Genomic DNA, 19,385 nt, shown 5'->3' with positions numbered 1-19,385 from the left:
TTAGTGAAAAAAGAGTCCCGCACATTGTTCAATTGCAATCAAATTTGTTTTAATGTGACGTTTCGGTCACCGACCTTTTTCAAACAAAAAGGTCGGTGACCGAAATGTCACATTAAAACAAATTTGATTGCAATTTAACAGTGTGCGGGACTCTTTTTTCATTAATTACAAACCTGTTTGCCATTTGACCTGCGTCTCTCGTCGTTTGCTTTTCTCTCTTGTTCTCCACATGCCGCTTCTGCCACATGTGAAGCACAATGAGCTGACCACCTGTCCTTATTCTCAAAAGTTATCTTGACGAGCTGGCCAGGGGCGAGTTCGCAAATTCAATCCGACGTTCTACACTAAACGAGAGTGCGGCTGGCTCAATGAAATTTTGACTTTACGCACGGTCCAGTTTGTGCCAGAGTGTGCTCTCATTTGCCTATTATGACCGCGGCCCGCTCCTAAAGTCTCCCTTTTAAAGGTCCGTCCGTGTGTCTGTGCGCGGTGCGACAATATCCCCGTATCATGTTCAATTATGAGTATCTTATCTTTAATCTTATTGTTGCTCTTATGGAGCTGAGCACAGAGCGAGGTTTTGCTGAGCAGGCCAGGCGGCATGTGGAGAACGAAAGAAAAAAGAAAAAGATGAGATGAGATGCAGATCAAGGGACAAGCGACAATTACAAACAGGTTTGTAATTGAAGATTTGAATAACGAGGCTCGTTGCGGACATCAGAAACATGTTTAGATGTACAGTAGTAGCATTTATTCACTGACAAATAGCCTCAACGCACTCACCGCTGTGTTCACACATCTCTGCTTGTCAGGCAGCCTTTCTCTCTCTCCGACTCTCTCTCTCTCTCTCACACACACACTTTGCGCTCACACAACCCACAGAAGATGAAGATCATGATGGTCATGATGTAGATGGTGCAGATGACACCACCCTCATAGGGCTCATCTCTAACGGAGACGAGTCTGCGTACAGACAGGAGATCGACCACCTGATGACCTGGTGGTGCAGTCAAAATAACCTGGAGCTCAATGCCCAGAAGACAGTGGAGATGGCTGTGGACTACAGGAAGAACACAGCGCCACCTTCCCCCATCCTCTTGGGTGACTCCCCAGTCAAAATAGGTGAATGTACTTTCTTCGGCGGCTGAGGAGGCTCATGGGAAGAGTTTTTTGCAGTTGGCAGTTGGTATTGAGGGTAAATCCGGCATAGTGTGCATAATAGGAGGTATAGGGGGGGTACGGTGGCGCAGTTGGTAGCGCTGTCGCCTCACAGCTCGAAGGTCCTGAGTTCGATTCTCGCCTGGGACGCTGTGGGCGCTGGAGTTGTGACCCCCCCATATCTTCAGTGCCTACTGCCCAGGTGGGCTATCTCGTCGAAAGGGCCTTTCTGTGTGGAGTTTGCATGTTCTCCCCGTACCCCCCAGGGGGTTCCTCCGTACATAACCCCCCACTAAAAACATGCAGAAGATCATCATCCGACCAGTGACGACAACATCGGTGTTCGTGTGACAATAAAGACAGGCTTCCGTGTGAAATCGTGTTTAATCGTGTTTTATAGCGCATTAGCCATCACTAGAAAAATATGGCACAAATTTGTATCAGATCATTTCCTTACATTAAGTCATTTTCACTGAGACCAAGTTTATTAATAACTGCGGGGAAGAGAGTGATCCTCACACGCGCTGTGCCCTGCCAGTTAAACTCTGCATTGTCAGGTGAAAAGAAGTGGCTGGCGAGTGCACATGTATCGGAGGAAGCATGTGCTAAGCATGTGCTAAGCATGTGCTAGTCTACAACTCTCTCCAGATCGCCAGAGAGGGTGGAGCAACGACCGGGAATCAGCAGGGCAGATTGGCCAAGTGCAATTGTGGAGAAAATTGGGTGGAGAAGGAATCAGGAAAAGAAAAGATACAAATATATTTTATAAAGAAATACATTATAATGAGTAAGCAAGTCAGCATCATCCTCAAGGACACGTGACTGACTGGCCTTTCTGTAGGAACTGACGCAGTCTGTCCTGTGACCTTCCAGTTACGAGACGCACCCTGTAACTGCCAGGCTACACTTGTCCCCCCATAGACGCACGCACACACACACACACACACACACACACACACACACACACACACAGTCGACTTATCTGAGCCGACTACTCTATTGAGGCAGAAAGTAGAGAAAGGATGGGGCTGTAAGGACAAGCATATACTGCGCACGCACGAGCACACACAAGCATGAACACACACACACACGAGCACACACACACACACACACGCACGAGTACACACACACACACACACACACGCACGCACGCACGAGCACACACACAGACATGTAAAGGATGTATTTATGTCCACATAGAATAGATACAAGATACAAAGGACATAAACACTATTAATGCAGTCACACATTACAAAAGGGTCTAATTGGCAACCACATTGTTGCAAACAAACAGGATAATAACACCCAGGATAATAACACACAGGATAATAACGCACAGGGTGACAGCAGTAGTGGATGTAAAGACTGTTTCCTCTAGGATTTTGTTGAAGGGTTTTGTTGTACCTACTAGGTGCTGCTCGTGTAGTACGCCGGCACAGATGGGCTTTTCTATAACAGGATGTGCTTTGCAGTGTGCACCATTTATTTCTAAAAGTCATGTTATTTAATTGTCATGTTTGTGTGTCGCGTCTGTAACTTTGTACTGCTTTTCTTGGCCAGGTCCCCAAAACACTAAATATGTTATTTCAGTTATACTCAACTAACATTACTCTCTCTCTATAATAATAATAATAATAATAATAATAATAATAATAATAATAATAATAATAATAATAATAATAATAATAATAATAATAATAATAATAATAATAATAATAAATATATATATATATATATATATATATATATATATATATATATATATATATATATATTATTATTATTATTATTATTATTATCAAATATAATATCAAAACTATTTAAAAAAAGTCAAACAAATCAAAGCGATTATAATAATAATAATAATATATATATATATATATATATATATATATATATATATATATATATATATATATATATTATTATTATTATTATTATTATTATCAAATATAATATCAAAACTATTTAAAAAAAGTCAAACAAATCAAAGCGATCTTATATTTTAGAATCTTTCAAGTAGCTGTCCTGACTTCATGACATGTTTCATGACTTTTCATATTATTCTGCGAGATGTACAGTATATAGAGGAAACCCTGAAAGATAACATACAGTCAGTAGCCACTTCATGGATATAGAAAACGCCTTCTCCATATTGAGCAGCAACCAGTGCAGCAGATAGTGAACAATACATCGCTAACTGCTTGGCCCTTCTCTTGGGGAGACCAGCCATCTGAAGGCCCCCCTCACAACCAACTCGTGCACATGACCCAGGCTACCAAATACACACACACTGGAACTCATTACCTACATATCTTAAACAAGACCACGACTGGGATCATTTTAAACTCAATGTGAAACAGTATTTGAAGAGCCAGCAGTCATGCTCTCACTTGTAACTGATCTGCTGTGCATGTGTGCGGTGGGTGTGTGAGTGTGTGTGTCTTGTTTAGATGTGTGTCTTGTTTAGATGTGTGTGTGTGTGTGTGTGTGTGTGTGTGTGTGTGTGTGTGTGTGTGTGTGTGTGTGTGTGTGTGTGTGTGTGTGTGTGTGTGTGTGTATGTAGGATAGATGGATGTTGCCAGTGTAATTGACTAAGTGTGAGAGTGGATGGGTGTGAGTGTGGATAAAACTCCCCATTTTAAGTTGCTAATCTTATGTTGCTTTCCTTGATGTTATTAATGTACTACATTACACACACTAATGTATATTTACTACATATCTTATATACTGTACATAACACATGTATATTTGTTTTATGTTTTATATTTTGTGTAACCTAACAGCTGTCTTCTATAGACTGTATTCTGTAGCCTGTTTTTATATTTGCCTTATAACATCTAGGGACAAACATAGCAAACCAGCTTAGGCTATAAATGTCAGGATATGTAACAAAGACTGTTTCCTGTGAATGCTCTATGTTTATGTATCTGTCCCTATAGAAATACACTTTTCAATCAATCAATGCACGCACGCACGCACGCACGCACGCACAGACCATTTCGCATACTGTTTCGACACACTTACAGACACAGCAGCAGCAGCAGCAGCGGCGGCGGCTCTCATACAGAGGACACTTCAATCTAAATACAAGCTAATGAAAGACGCTCCCTGGCACCGAGGACATTATTGACATATAATCCGTCCCCTGGGAGAGGGCAGACGTCGGTCTCAATCCGGCAGCCAATCTAAAGGGCCTGGAATGTTAATATGACATTGAGGGTATTGGATTTATGGCGTATCAGCAGAAATCCAGGCGATGGACAGATAAGAGCGCGTGTGGTGCATTGTGGGCCGCTGGTGGAATTTGATCGATTTTCCCCGGCAGATTATGATGCTGGTTTTCTTTAGCGAAGGCGAGGGGGCAGGATGCGTGCTGGAGTCTGACGGCGAGGAGGCTTACCTTCCCCTCAGCAAGATCATTCTAATACATAGCGCTTCTGCAAATGAGTTATTGACTCAGAGGTGTCTCTGCCGTTCTCAATCACAGGCCCGTTACCTGGCAGACAGAGGGGCTCTCTGCTCTGCCAACATCTGTCTCAACAGCCAGAGAGAGAGAGAGACGATAGAGACATCTGGATAAGCCTATAGGGTTTCCCAAAGACTGGAGCCCCTGTTCCAAAGCGGTCCCTATGACAGAAATAGTGGACTATATAGCGTGTTGGCCATTTTGCACCAGTGTCCTAATTCTCAACTTTAATTTGATTCACTATATTCCACTATAAAATAACCATAACAATAATAATTCCATAACAGAAGCCTATAAATACCTCGGAGTAACACTTGATACTCACCTCACCTACAAACATCACATCAATAACCTAGTCAAAAATGCAAATCAGAAACTATTTGTTTACAGTAAGATTAGACCATTTCTCACCCTCACTGTTTCAAATACCTACATGCAATTTTTCTTTCAACAATATCCTACTGTCTTCCAATCTGGTCACTCACGACAAAGGAAACCATAGAACCCATAGCAAGACTCTACAACAGAGCATATAAAATTCATGGTAATTTTCCACCTTGGACTCACCACTGTACTGCACTCTCACACTCCTCTGCTACAACTTTTCAGAACTACACAAAAAGTCTAGCCATTAAGTTTTATTTTATGCTCAGAAACAACTCTTCTCCCAACACTTATAGCTTTACTCCCAAGACACAACACAAGACAAGAACGCATCACCAGATCAATCTCACATGCACTCATGCCAGTACCGGCATACAAAAATAATTATGGACTAAAGGAACACTCCGCCCATTTTCAACCAGCTTTGTATCATTAGAACATCAGTAGTATATCAGAAAACTGTAAACGGTTTTGAAGTCTGTCATTTAATTTGACAGTTATTGAGTGTTAAAGTGTGGACCAGTGACATCACTGCTCTACACTAACTCAAATTATTAACTCATTAACTCAAATCAACTCTCAATAACTGTCAAACTATTCATCATTAATCTAGTTTGACAGTTATTGAGAGTTGATTTGAGTTAATGAGTTATTAATTTGAGTTAGTGTGGACCAGTGATGTCACTGGTCCACACTTTAACACTCAATAACTGTCAAACATCACACAAAACATCACACAAATGTGATCGAATATATGTATATAAGACTTGTATTGTATCGCATTATTGTATTTGGACCTCAGGAAGATTAGCTGGTGCCACAAGCATCAGCTAATGGGGATCCTTTTTAAATAAATAAATAAATAAATAAATAAATAGTGAACAGCGAATGTACCCTATATTTTCTCCCATATACTACAATGCAATATGGTCATGTTTGCCAAAGGAGAAGACGCGTGAGCTAGTGTCGGAAACTCGTTTGATCATTCCCCCATACTGTATCTAAATACTAAACTTACGGATAGGACCTTTAAATCTGGAATCATGGAAAAAAACATCTTTGTCACGTCCTGCCTTTATTCCAAAGCTCAATTTGTGCAGTTTCAGATCGATCGGGCCAACCAGACGCAGAGACGAATGGACGCAGAAGGACAGAAGGAAGGACGGGACAGAGTGTCCTTCTGGTTTCCGTCATTCTATAGATAAGATATAAGATATACAATATTGTATTGCACATTCTATAGATAAGATATAACATAATACAGTGTTATATCACGTTTCTTCTCCATCCACAGGCACCAGCGTGGTGGTGCTCTTAGAAGATCCGTGAGCGTTGTAGGACGGATGACGGGAATACAATCGTGGGGAGTACAGGACGGTGTGTCATTAAACGTGCTGACTCGTATTACCGGAATACACTGATACAGGGAAACGGATCTGTGATGTCCTCAGTGTGTCCGGTACAGCGAGAGAACAGCACCGTCACCACCATCACCAACGTGAGGTGAGTCCACACACACACGGTAAGTCACCTCCAGCTTCCACTCCAGAGTTTATCCAGTCAGCACTTGGCCTCTCCGGGGCCATCCCAGCGAGGCACGGCGGCTATGAGACCCCCCCTCCTGAGGCGCTGACTCCGAGATTCGCCTAATTACGGACGAATATACATTATGCCTTATTTTTGCTATTTGCGCAAAACTAACGGGGAGCCGACTTTCTGTTTCGAGGCGAGGGGAAGCGGCTTTTAGAATGATAATTTCAGGACTGAGGCATATTAAAATTTGCGCGTGGAGGAGGAACATGCCTGGAGAGACAGAGCATCTCAAAGCCAGCCGTATCAGAGACACACACACGCACACACACACACACACACACACACACACACACACACACACACACACACACACACACTGCATGGGGGGGTTTAACGCCTCGCCCATGCTCCTGCCCGTTTCCTTTTTGTTGCCAAAAGTGTGAAATGATATATATTTCAGCCATGTAACTGATTTTGCCAGTCTGCCATAGTTTCAAATTTCTATAAACACGCACTGTGAGTGAAAATCTGAATATTTTAAGCAGCTTAGAGCACTGATTGAAATATATTTACCAGAGGAGTCAGTTGGCTGTGGGCCAGGACACAGTCTAATGTTCACAAAGCCACCACTGCTACACTCAATTTAAGAGAGCTGATCATTCAGACTGGCAGCGCGCTAAGGCAAATAAAAGTGAATTCAGTCAAATATTTGTTGAAATTATTTTTTCTTTTTTCCCCACACTTTGTAAAAACAGCAGTGAGAATGGCACAGATAGGCTGGCCTGGGTGGGCGTGCATAGAGAGAATGGCACAGATACTGTAGGCTGGCCTGGGTGGGCGTGCATAGAGAGAATGGCACAGACAGGCTGGCCTGGGTGGGCGTGCATAGAGAGAATGGCACAGATAGGCTGGCCTGGGTGGGCGTGCCTAGAGAGAATGGCACAGATAGGCTGGCCTGGGTGGGCGTGCCTAGAGAGAATGGCACAGATAGGCTGGCCTGGGTGGGCGTGCATAGAGAGAATGGCACCGATAGGCTGGCCTGGGTGGGCGTGCATAGAGAGAATGGCACCGATAGGCTGGCCTGGGTGGGCGTGCATAGAGAGAATGGCACAGATAGGCTGGCCTGGGTGGGCGTGCATAGAGAGAATGGCACAGATAGGCTGGCCTGGGTGGGCGTGCATAGAGAGAATGGCACAGATAGGCTGGCCTGGGTGGGCGTGCATAGAGAGAATGGCACAGATAGGCTGGCCTGGGTGGGCGTGCATAGAGAGAATGGCACAGATAGGCTGGCCTGGGTGGGCGTGCATAGAGAGAATGGCACAGATAGGCTGGCCTGGGTGGGCGTGCATAGAGAGAATGGCACAGATAGGCTGGCCTGGGTGGGCGTGCATAGAGAGAATGGCACAGATAGGCTGGCCTGGGTGGGCGTGCATAGAGAGAATGGCACAGACAGGCTGGCCTGGGTGGGCGTGCATAGAGAGAATGGCACAGATAGGCTGGCCTGGGTGGGCGTGCATAGAGAGAATGGCACAGATAGGCTGGCCTGGGTGGGCGTGCATAGAGAGAATGGCACAGATAGGCTGGCCTGGGTGGGCGTGCATAGAGAGAATGGCACAGATAGGCTGGCCTGGGTGGGCGTGCATAGAGAGAATGGCACAGATAGGCTGGCCTGGGTAAGTAGGCATAAAACCTGAGCGCTGCCCCATCAGGTAAAGTCAGGTAAAGATTTTTTTTTAAATATACCTTGCAAAAAGCAGACAAAATTAAGAAAATATACAAAGGCAAAGAAGGATACTATTATACATGGGCAAATTACGGCCACCTGTGCGGCCCACACTGGAATTGCAGAAGAAAAGGAAAAAAAAAAAAATCCGATCCGATCCGATCCGATCCGATCCGTGAATTAGTGCCAATATCGGCACCCGATACCAATATTGGATCGGATCGGCCCCATCCCTAGTTTCCAGCAATGTCTGGTCTTACATTGATACAGTCACACATTCACACAGGCCATAGCAGTTGGGTGCTTAAGGGCACTTCAACAGTAGTTGTTGAGAGAGGGGAGAGAGTTACTCATTCATTTTCCCAGCTGGTGCTGGGATTCTGTGTGTGTGTGTGTGTGTGCGTGCGTGCGTGCGTGTGTGTGTCTGTGTGTGTGTGTGTGTGTGTGTGTGTGTGTGTGTGTGCGTGCGTGTGCGTCCGCTCTCGAAAATGCGTCATACAGTTATTGCTTGCATACATGCCGTCTGACCTTTTCTGCGGGAGTGGGTTGGTTTTATTTATTGAAATAGCTCCTCGGGGGAAACAAAGCTATTGGAATGGCCGGCTTCTGGCTTTGATGGAGCGATGGCCGGCTTATGGCTTTGATGGAGCGATGGCCGGCTCCTTTGACGGGGCGATCCCCGGGGGTTTTATGGCCCCTGTAGTCTTCACAGAATGTGATTTAAAGGCGTTGCTTAAAATGCTGGCAACAGATAACGGCTTTACTGATCCCCCTCGTCTCAATGTCATAAACCAGTCCTTGCCTTTGCCAGACATTACCCACCATTAATTTAGCCGCGATGAGATTTGATTTGCGGCGGCATGCGCTCACTTGTTTTAAAGCAGATTTTTATATACCATTCGTGACCGAAGGACCTCTCTCGCCGAGCGGTTATTGCTGTTAGAAGTGCTGATTGCAGAGTATAAAGCACAGTTATACTGCAGACAGGTAGGATGAACACTAAAGCACTTTAGAAGGGAAATAGCAGTGAATTTCTGTCTAAATATATAAAGGCACCTCTGCTCAGCGTTGTTGGTTTTGTATCACTGTCTACATTCATTCCTAACTGCTATATGCTGAGAGAAAAAAAGAGTTTGTCTGATCTCCGTATCTGTTACCATGAGAATCAATTAGGAAAATGGAAAAGGTGCTTATGACAATCCCTGGACTGATTTTCTGCAGATAATGGTATAATTGAGGGCTTTGAAGCTTGTAAAGAGTGTCGTAGGAGAAACCTCATTTGAGTGTCAAAGCGACAGTAAAATGAGTGTTCTGCCAGTTCACAATGTCTCCCATTCATCTGGAACCGCGTCTTGAAGATCTCAGATGGGAGAATTGGTTCTCTTGTATTGGGTTTGTGCACTGAATGGACTTTGGCTCTGGGTAATTCACCTTATTCCTGGACCTACGTTTCCCATGATTCTCAGCGGTTGCTGGTTGTCGACTTCCTGTTTACATTTTTTTGCACTAACAAGGAGGTGCGCGCCGCTGTCAAAGAGTGGGAACGTTTGGCTTATTTGATCCAAAATGGCTAAAAATAGTAACGTTGTGCGGTTGCATAGCGGCGATATTTTACAAAAACCACCACGTACAGTACATTATGCTCTCTGTCTGTCTGTCTGTCTGTCTGTCTGTCTCTGTCTGTCTGTCTGTCTGTCTGTCTCTGTCTGTCTGTCTGTCTGTCTGCCTGTCTGTCTGTCTGTCTGTCTGTCTGTCTGTCTGCCTGTCTGTCTGTCTGTCTGTCTGCCTGTCTGTCTGTCTGTCTGTCTGTCTGTCTGTCTGTCTGTCTCTGTCTGTCTGCCTGTCTGTCTGTCTGTCTGTCTGTCTCTGTCTGTCTGTCTGTCTGTCTGTCTGCCTGTCTGTCTGTCTGTCTCTGTCTGTCTGTCTGTCTGTCTCTGTCTGTCTGTCTGCCTGTCTCTCTGTCTGTCTGTCTCTCTGTCACTCTGTCACTCTGTCTGTCTGTCTGTCTCTCTGTCTGTCTGTCTGTCTGTCTGTCTGTCTCTCTGTCTCTCTGTCTGTCTGTCTGTCTGTCTGTCTCTCTGTCTGTCTCTCTGTCTGTCTGTCTGTCTCTCTGTCTGTCTGTCTGTCTGTCTGTCTGTCTGTCTGTCTGTCTCTCTCTCTGTCTGTCTCTCTGTCTGTCTGTCTCTCTGTCTGTCTGTCTGTCTCTCTGTCTGTCTCTCTGTCTGTCTGTCTCTCTGTCTGTTCACATGAGGAGCGCATTGAGGCCCCGCAGGTAAGAAAGCGATTAGGTAGGCGGGACGTCGCCCCTCCTCTTATACGTCCTTATTCTGAAATAAACAGATACATTATCGTGCCATAGTTTCCAATAGCCTACATTCGGGGGCCACACCACAACAGTTAATCAATGCATATAGCCTACAGATGTATCTCAATCACTCTGTATAATGCATCTAACTTGCGCACGTCTGTCATTCGGCGATGCAGTCGCTCTGCACTCACCCTGACAGTCCGTTTCCTGTTGTGAAAGCGTTCGTAAAAAACATACAATTCCACAGTGTCTCCCAACTGTGTTGTAACGGTAAAGAGTAACTTGATACTTTTCAATCGTCAATTAATGCTGCTCAACGCTCAACAATTCAATTAAATATGAAGACACAATTACACAGCACATCGCCTGCATGAAGTATTTTCTTTTTTTCACTGATTAACTGATAGTATTAAATCGGTCAAAATTATTAATGTCAGTTAATGGTTCAACGGTTAACATCTAGCTACTTCATTTGAAAAGAGATCACCCTTAACACGATGCCGTCGTGTCAGATTGGCTTCCTCTAATTGGGGTCAAATGTAATTCATCCAGTGATAAACACCAGCATGCTTCTAATTGATGTTATTATTATGTCTTTGCGACTAGTTCTCCATCACCTCGCCTTGTTGTGACAGGCTCGCTCATTCAAATCGGGAAGAAGTGCAGGCAGTTAGGGGTGTCACGATACACTCAGTTCACGATACGATACACGATATTGGGTTCACGATAACGATACGATATTTTAACAATATTTTTTTGCGATCGATTTGTAAGTTGAGGGGGCATCCTCCACGCTAATTTGAGTCATTTCACCATTTTCATCCTCCGTGTCTGTAACGTCCCTCGTCTGTTCAAACAAAGCAATGAAAAGGAGAGCGAGCATGCAATCAGATGCAGATCAGTGAACCACCATGTTCAGCTGCTTTTTCTCGCGATATGAGATTTCATCTCAACGATACGTATTGTCATGTTTTGATATCGCGATATATCGTGGGACGATATATTGTGACATCCCTAGCAGGCAGTAAACAAATGACCAGGAAATCACTCGTTGGATCTCAAGATGTGGTACTGTGTGTGTGTGTGTGTGTGTGTGTGTGTGTGTGTGTGTGTGTGTGTTGTAGTAGTAGTAGTAGTAGTAGAAAACTTGGAGGCAACTCCAAGGAGGCAATTTGTTGTACAGCACAGTACTGTACATAAGGACACAGAGACACATTAAAATAACATACACAACTCGTAAAAATCATAAAATCATCTGTAGTGGTCAAAAATACTACAAAAATACGCAATAATACTGTGTATTAAAGTGCACGTGTTAGCAGCCCTGCATATTTAAAGTGCATATCTGATAACAATAAAACAACAAATAAAAACTTCAGATTCCCTGAATCTCACATCTTATTTAGCTGGATGATTGACATGGGGATAAATGAATGTTTCGCTCTGTTGGTTCTGATCTTGGGGTATGTGTACCTCCGACCAGAAGGGAGTAGCTGTGTGTAGCTGTATGTGTGTGTGTGTGTGTGTGTGTGTGTGTGTGTGTCATTTCAGAATCACTTTTATTGCCACAGTATGCAAGTTACATACGAGGAATTTGTCTTAGTGTCTTAGTGTCTGTATTTGTCTTAAGTGTCTTAGTGTCTGTATACAGCGTAGCGGTCACATCGAGGTGCACACTAACCGATATTCCTATTCCAAAAACCTGGCTCACTTCATAAAGTACGCTGCACTAATTCTTTAGATCTGTGTGAGGTAGGATTGGCCTCATTGCAGCTGCAGGGAATTCGTCTCGGACTGCGGCCACCGAGGACATAAAACCGGTTCATGAAAAACGGCACCAAACGGTGACATAAGAAGAGACATCGTACAATCACACAATCTAGTGTTCTGCGCTGTTGAAAAGGAGGGCAGTTCGGTCCTGCGCAACACTGTTTCAGCTCTCAGCAGAAGGGGTCAGAGGTCAGGCGTTTGACAAATGTATAGTTTGGTCCATGGTGAATAAAGCTCTCAGACAGCGACTGAATACAGGGATTTCTCTCTTGCTACTTGTCCCACTCTTGTACCAGGCAGGCAGAGCGGAGGAGTGGAGTCTGACACATCTGCAGAGTCGACTCGTTTTTTTTTTCCCGATGGTCATAGAAGGCCTGCAAGGCATCTGTGTGCGGATTCAAGCCTTGCCGATAGTCTGTTCACCTTATGTTCAGACGTGGGGGAGTGGGCCAAATTCTTCCGGGTCGTGTTAACACTTCCGGCGGTCACGGCGCCAAATACGAAATGAACCTCATGAAGAAGAGAGTTGTTTTTGTCGCGGACAGCGCAGGGGGTAAAACGGCCTACTACTTTGAGCTCGGTACACAGCAAGCAAGCGGAGTATCCACCGTTAGCCAGCCAGGTCAGATAACGTTATCGTCCACAATGACGAGCACTTTCTTGTAAAACATACCTGGACTCCAACAAAGAAAGCTTCAGATGGTTTTCTTTCCTCCGACATCCAATTGGCTAAATTATTAGTTAATTCGGAGTTAGATTATATTGGAGCAGCCAGCCATTTTGTTTTTTGTGGGCCCTATATCTGGCTTTGTCCAGTCCAATTTGTGTGCCGATTTGAGTGCCGATGTTCGTGAACGCTTTATCGCGCTGGCCATATGCTAGGTTCTGAGCTAGCCTCGTTTAGATTAGGGCCAAATGATTTCCGCAAAAACGGAAAAAACAGACAGAATCATGGAATTTGGTAATAAAAATGGAATCAACTGTAAAACATGGAATATTGCAGAATTGTCCATAATTTGGCTGAAATTAATAAAATAAAGTAGGCCTAATTATCCAAATCAAAAGTAGACCTAATTACTACATTTCCCATAAGCCCCGTTGTTCCCTGTCCCTGGAGGACAAACGTTAGAACGCCCTCTTCCTGTTTTGTGCATGGATGTATGAAAAGAACTGGATAGGGTATAGGACACACCCACCCATCCATTTGAACATAAGCTGCTCATTTTGTGCAGGAAGCATTTAGAAGAGGTTTTTCTTCCTGGTTTTACTTACGTGATGTGCGGCCAGAGGTCATGTGACACTGAAGCTGCGTTCACACCGACCTATTAAAGTTTTTCGCTGGCATTCAGTTTACATACAAAGTCAATGCAAACGAGCGATTGAGCGTATATTCGCCCGGGAGAAAAATCTCTGGGCGTCCGAGCGACAGAGACAGAGCGATAGGGAGAAAATACGCTCGTCGCTCCAGATGAAATATTCCAACTCGAGCGAAAATACGCTGGCATCAGTCGCTCGCTGTTCAACACTGATTGGCTGCCGTGTGAGAGTGAGTCAAGGATCACACTGGCTTGGAACAAACTGCTGGTTTATTGTGTGGCAACAAACCGCATTGACAGGCTGACAGCTGACTTGAAGTGAAGTCTGTATTACCGGTATAGAGCTCGCATTAGGAGCATGCTGATAGGCTTAGCTTGTAAACAATGACGGTGGCTCGTAGTGGACAAACATCATGACATTGCGTAACGTTATAGCCCCCACATGTCCGTCAATTCGTGTGCCTGTTGATGAGTGATTTAAACAGAGCGACAGAGCGATTCCGAAGGGTTGAATCAAGCGACAGAGAGAAAAATAAATATCTCGGTGTGAACACAGCTTTACATGTCTGCTTGTGTTTACGAGCGAGCCCAGGCCCAGAGTTATAGTGGCCAGAGCCATAGAGGGAGGGAGCTCCACAAAAAAAACGCCTAGGTGCATAATAAAGAAAAAATTGTCCATAAAAAAACTTGATAATCAAGAGACATTTTTGACTTTGACACCCAGAAAAAAGTCGCTGCTGGTGCTTTCCCTATGTAAGTGGATGGGGAAAAACTGTTTCTGCACCCCAAGTTTCAGACTTGAAGTCATTCCAATGTCAAAAATGTGGGACTTTTTAACTGGGAACTTCTCTAAAATGATACAGTAAAAAAATGCTTGGTTTTGGGTTGGGGTGGTAGTCAGGGTATATCAGTCACTGTCAGAACGTATAGAGCCATGTGTTTTTTTACAGCACCCCCATTTTCACCAAGGAAGCCATTTCAAGGTACAAAATGTGGGACTGAACTCAAATATATCGGTCATTGTCAGGCTTTTTTCCCTTCTTTTTTGTGCAAACGAAAAAATCAATGAATAAATTAATGTCCCTCCCAATTTAGTGGATGTTTTAATTTATAAGACTAAAACTTTTTTCTGTGGGGGGGGGGGGGGGGGGGGTTCAAGAATTCCTCTGTGCAGGAAAAACCAGGACACCCCCCCCCCCCACACACACACACACACGGGAAATTAGCTTGTTCATTGAAGGATGGCATGCATGATCCACTTAGTGGCTCGCGTTCTCAGCAAATCTCCTTATTTAAGTTCTGGGTGTGGGGTGGGGGCAGGCAGAGCCAATTATTCCTGTGCCTGTAGGATAATGTCAACTTTTCACTTCAGTTATTGACAGCTTGGCTTCCCTGAGAGCCAGTTGTTTTGCTGGTAGGTGGGAATTTTTCTCGCCTTCAACCTGCAACATTTAGCTCATCTGCTCATTAGACGGTGACCTTCACGCTAATGCCAAGCACAGCAGCCAGCGCCGACACACCTAATGTAACCCATCTTCTGATGTAACCCATCATCTCTCTGTTCTAATGTAACCCATCTTCTCTGTTCTGCTGACATCACAAAGTGCCATTATCTATGGATGCACTGAGACGTACAAAAACTGCTCCGGATAAGTCTCGTTTTTCTCTTTACCTTTTCAACACAAACCCGGGCTCCAGGGTAAAATCCAACGAGCGCTTCCATGAGCCAACAATTGATGCGTTCCTGCTTTGTTTAAGGTGCCGTAAGTGGTATAGAAACCAAAACCAAAATTAAAATAAAGATGAAAATTAAAATTAAAATTAAAATTAAAATTAAAATTAAAATTAAAATTAAAATTAAAATACAATAAAAAATAATGTGTTAAATTGCTCTACTTTCGGACAGCCTTCACCGATATAGAGTGATTGGTCAGTAACATGGGTCCTCCGCTCGGTAGTATACAGAAACTACATTTTCTAAGATTCCCATCCAACTTTCATCCAATCAGGAGAGAGGATCCCATCCAACTTTCATCCAATCAGTAGAGAGGATTCCACACGTTTCTTTTCTCTTTACTGCAGAGCGGAGGGATTGGGAGACCCATGTTACTGACCAAACACTCTATATCGTGATGGCTATCAGAATGTAGAGCTATTTAACACGTATTTAAACAGAAACATATCACTTACAGCGTCTTCAATGTTGCTTTTCTAAACGGCCTGGTTTGCACTCCAGCGGGGGTGAAACCCACCATCTATGCGGCAATGAATGACTGAAACAAGGTGTAAGATATATTCTGCTCTCTTCCTGTAATGCACAGCTGAGGGTGAGAAACGCTAAGATGTAGTGAGCAAAGACGGATGATGTAATATTCCATAGCTCAGCCTCTGACCTAACCAAATCTAACGGACATCACTATTTTAGCACAAAACAACTTGTTACTTCAAATGTTAATTTATTTATTTTTTCTAGTAAAGTAGATCAAAAAACGTCACAAACATACTTTGGTTTTTATAGAGCATTTTGCCACCGAATCCAAATGAAATGCTTTGACATAACCTGTCAAATCAGACACGACAATGCATTTAATACAGGTTTTAGTAGTACATCAGTACATCAGTCAATACAAGAATCAGATCCAGGTGCTGAAGTAAGCGGGGCACACATACAGACACCACTTAACCAATTTTAACTAAGAAGAAGAAGATAATTGCTTATAGGGCTGGCACGGATCAGCAAAAAAAAAAAAAAAAAAAAAAAAATCTCAGATTTTTTTTCTCAAAATTAGATTTTCGATTTTGTAATACTATTATAGTTCTCTAACCATTTGTTGCCCTGCACAGCTCAAAAAATATTTTTTTCTCATAAGTGACACAATATATGCTTTTACTTTGAAGGCAGAACAACCCAACTTCCTGTTTTAGCGTGGCGCTGCTATGCCTAACTTGCTGGCTGTTGCTTGCTAACCTGCAGTCACTTGACAAGGGTACAGACAGGGTGAGTCTGGAAACATAACGTTGCAGCTACTTACTCGTTGGCCCCACGTGTTGTTTTGTTGTTATGTGTCCTAAAGGCAACATTTCACTGTCAGGTGATAACGTGTTTGCGTGTGTGTGTGTGTGTGTGTGTGTGTGTGTGTGTGTTGTGGCTCTCGTTATCTTGTGCAGCCCGCGACACGTTGCTCGCATTCCTGTGCTTTTTCAGAGGTGTTGAAATACATTTGTTGTGATGCTGTCTTTAGTAGCCACTAGCCACAGCCTTCAGAGAGACTTTACAGCGGGGAGAAGGGATGAGGAAGCTCACGCGTACGAGAGAGAGAGCCGCCATACCATAATTACCATAGTTAAAGTCAAAATCAATTTATGTATTTATGGCTTTCTCATGCCACAATGCCGACATACCGTAGCGCTTCTGTCCACCACTCTTCTCCCGTCATCATCATATTTGACAGGGAAGCCAAAATGCTCCCATACAGCTGATTTAAATGATGCGGGAGGCTTTTCACATTCAGCTGCTTGTCGGCTCCTACTTGCGCTCGCCATGATGATGCCTGTCTGGGTCTGGCTGCGCTGCAGGCGTTCTCATACACTAGCGTTAAACGTTAAATGCAAGGAAAAAGGGGGGGGGGGAGCGGTCCGCGGACCACGCACGTTCCGAACCGCGTTCCGAAGAACCGTGGGGGCTGATCCGTACGGATTCGTGCCAATCTGTGTAATTGCTTGAGTGACATCACTGATGACATCACAACGGCCTGATGACATCACAGTCGAGCAATTGCGTGACAACATTTCCAGTTGGGTGCCATCACTTCACACACACACCCTCTTCCTTGTTGCCTGATCCAGACCCCAAATCACGGGTGACATCACAGTTGGGCAATTGCAAACGCATTCAACGCACGCACGCGCGCGCGCGCACGCACGCACGCACGCACACACACACACACACACACACACACACACACACACACACACACACACACACACACACACACACACAACACACACACACACACACACACACACACACACACGGCTGTCTGAGTGACATCGCTTCCCTAACCCTAACCCTTCCAGGTGAACTTTTTGGTAAGGTACATGTCAGGCTCATACTGACAAAGTCACCGTTAGAAGCGTTTGTACCGCTTAAAAATAAATGCTTTTTATATAACCTTAAAGCCTATGGCTGCTTAGTCTGCAGATAAAACACAACATAATGGTCGCTGCACTACACCTCCTCTGGTCGGTCGGGGTACTGGTGGGAATAGTGTGATCCTCCCACGTGCTACGTCCTGCCGGTGAAGCTCCCCCGCTGTCAGGTGAAAAGAAGCGGCTGGCAACTGCGCATGTGTCGGGAGGAAGCATGGTGCTAGTCTACGGCTCTCCCCAGATCGGCAGAGGGGGTGGAGCAGCGAGCGCGGCAGCAGGGGGGAAATTGGCCCAAGTACCACTGGGGGCGAAAAATGGCGCCACTCTCTTAATAGATTGCTCTGCTGCATACCAGGCCATACCAGTCCATACCAGGCCCATACCAGTCCATACCAGGCCCATACCAGTCCCATACCAGGCCCATACTAGTCCATACCAGGGCCCATACTAGTCCATACCAGTCCATACCAGTCCATACCAGGCCCATAGCTGCCCCCGGAAAAACTAAAAAATGTGCAAAAAATAAAAGCAACCGCAAGGCATTTTTGTCCATCCAGATAGATTCAGGTCATAATTGGGGATGCATGATATTGGATTTTTTTCTTGTCGATATCCGATATATCACCTTAGGATATAAAACATGCCCTATTATTATGTGTAACATTTGCATTAAGAACTGTAAGATTCATCCTACTTAAACAGGCTTGGATGATATCGGCCATCATCATATCGGCAGAAATGTCATATCGGGTCGATATTTCATTATAGAGCCTTTATCGGCCGATGACCAATGACGTGCCGATATCATGGTGCATCCCTAACTATCCAGCTGTAGCTCCGCCCCCCGACTCCCTCCAAGTCCGCTGCTGTCGTCTGTCTGCACATGGGAGCATTTTGCATTGAAGGCTTTCTGCCAGAAAGGGATGATGCGGAAGTTGGGAACACAGTAAATCACCACACAACTCTTCAGACATGTGTCATTGCATCGACTGGCCACAAGGTCAAAGGACTCCATCACAAAGAGAGAGGACCAATGCTCGCTCTCTCTCTCTCTCCTCTCTCTCTCTCTCTCTCTGCCACACACACACATCAAAATCTGATTTAGAGCCTACAACTGCATAGATAGAAAGAAGGGGGGGGGGGAAACAATTCCAGCTTTAATTAATTAATTAATCTGTACATCATCGATTGAAGAATTAAATTATTTGTATGTTTTAGTCAAAGAAACAATGTGACAACAATGACAATTATAGCGACAAAGTCACAGATGGCATTATGAATTAACATGTAATAATATGTGGTTCTGGTCAGATTAGTAAATGGTAAAATACATGCTTTTTCTCTGCAGTCTGATCAGATACATAAAGAATAATAATTTATTCTTTTTAATTAGTTATTGTTTTCTGTGTGTGTGTGTGTGTGTGTGTGTGTGTGTGTGTGTGTGTGTTCCTTTTGTGTTTACCTTCAGTGTGATTTAATATATATATATATATATAATGTATATGTGTGTGTATATATATACACACACACCACACACACACACACACACACACACACACACACACACACACACTG

General features: G+C 44.2%; 1 protein-coding gene across 1 annotated transcript in view; it reads right to left on the bottom strand.

Moving 5' to 3' along the window:
• LOC310798896 (glutamate receptor ionotropic, kainate 2-like) overlaps positions 1 to 19,385 on the bottom strand; it is a gene marked incomplete at both ends in the record, with an annotated part of 373,179 nt that overhangs the window by 353,231 nt on the left and 563 nt on the right. The window lies entirely within an intron of this gene.

This window comes from Poromitra crassiceps (genome assembly GCF_964638095.1).
Source record: "Poromitra crassiceps genome assembly, chromosome: 26".
In the NCBI taxonomy this organism is placed as follows: Eukaryota; Metazoa; Chordata; class Actinopteri; order Beryciformes; family Melamphaidae; genus Poromitra; species Poromitra crassiceps.
Note: the sequence above shows the minus strand (reverse complement) of the source record. Positions and strands in the feature narration are given on the sequence as shown.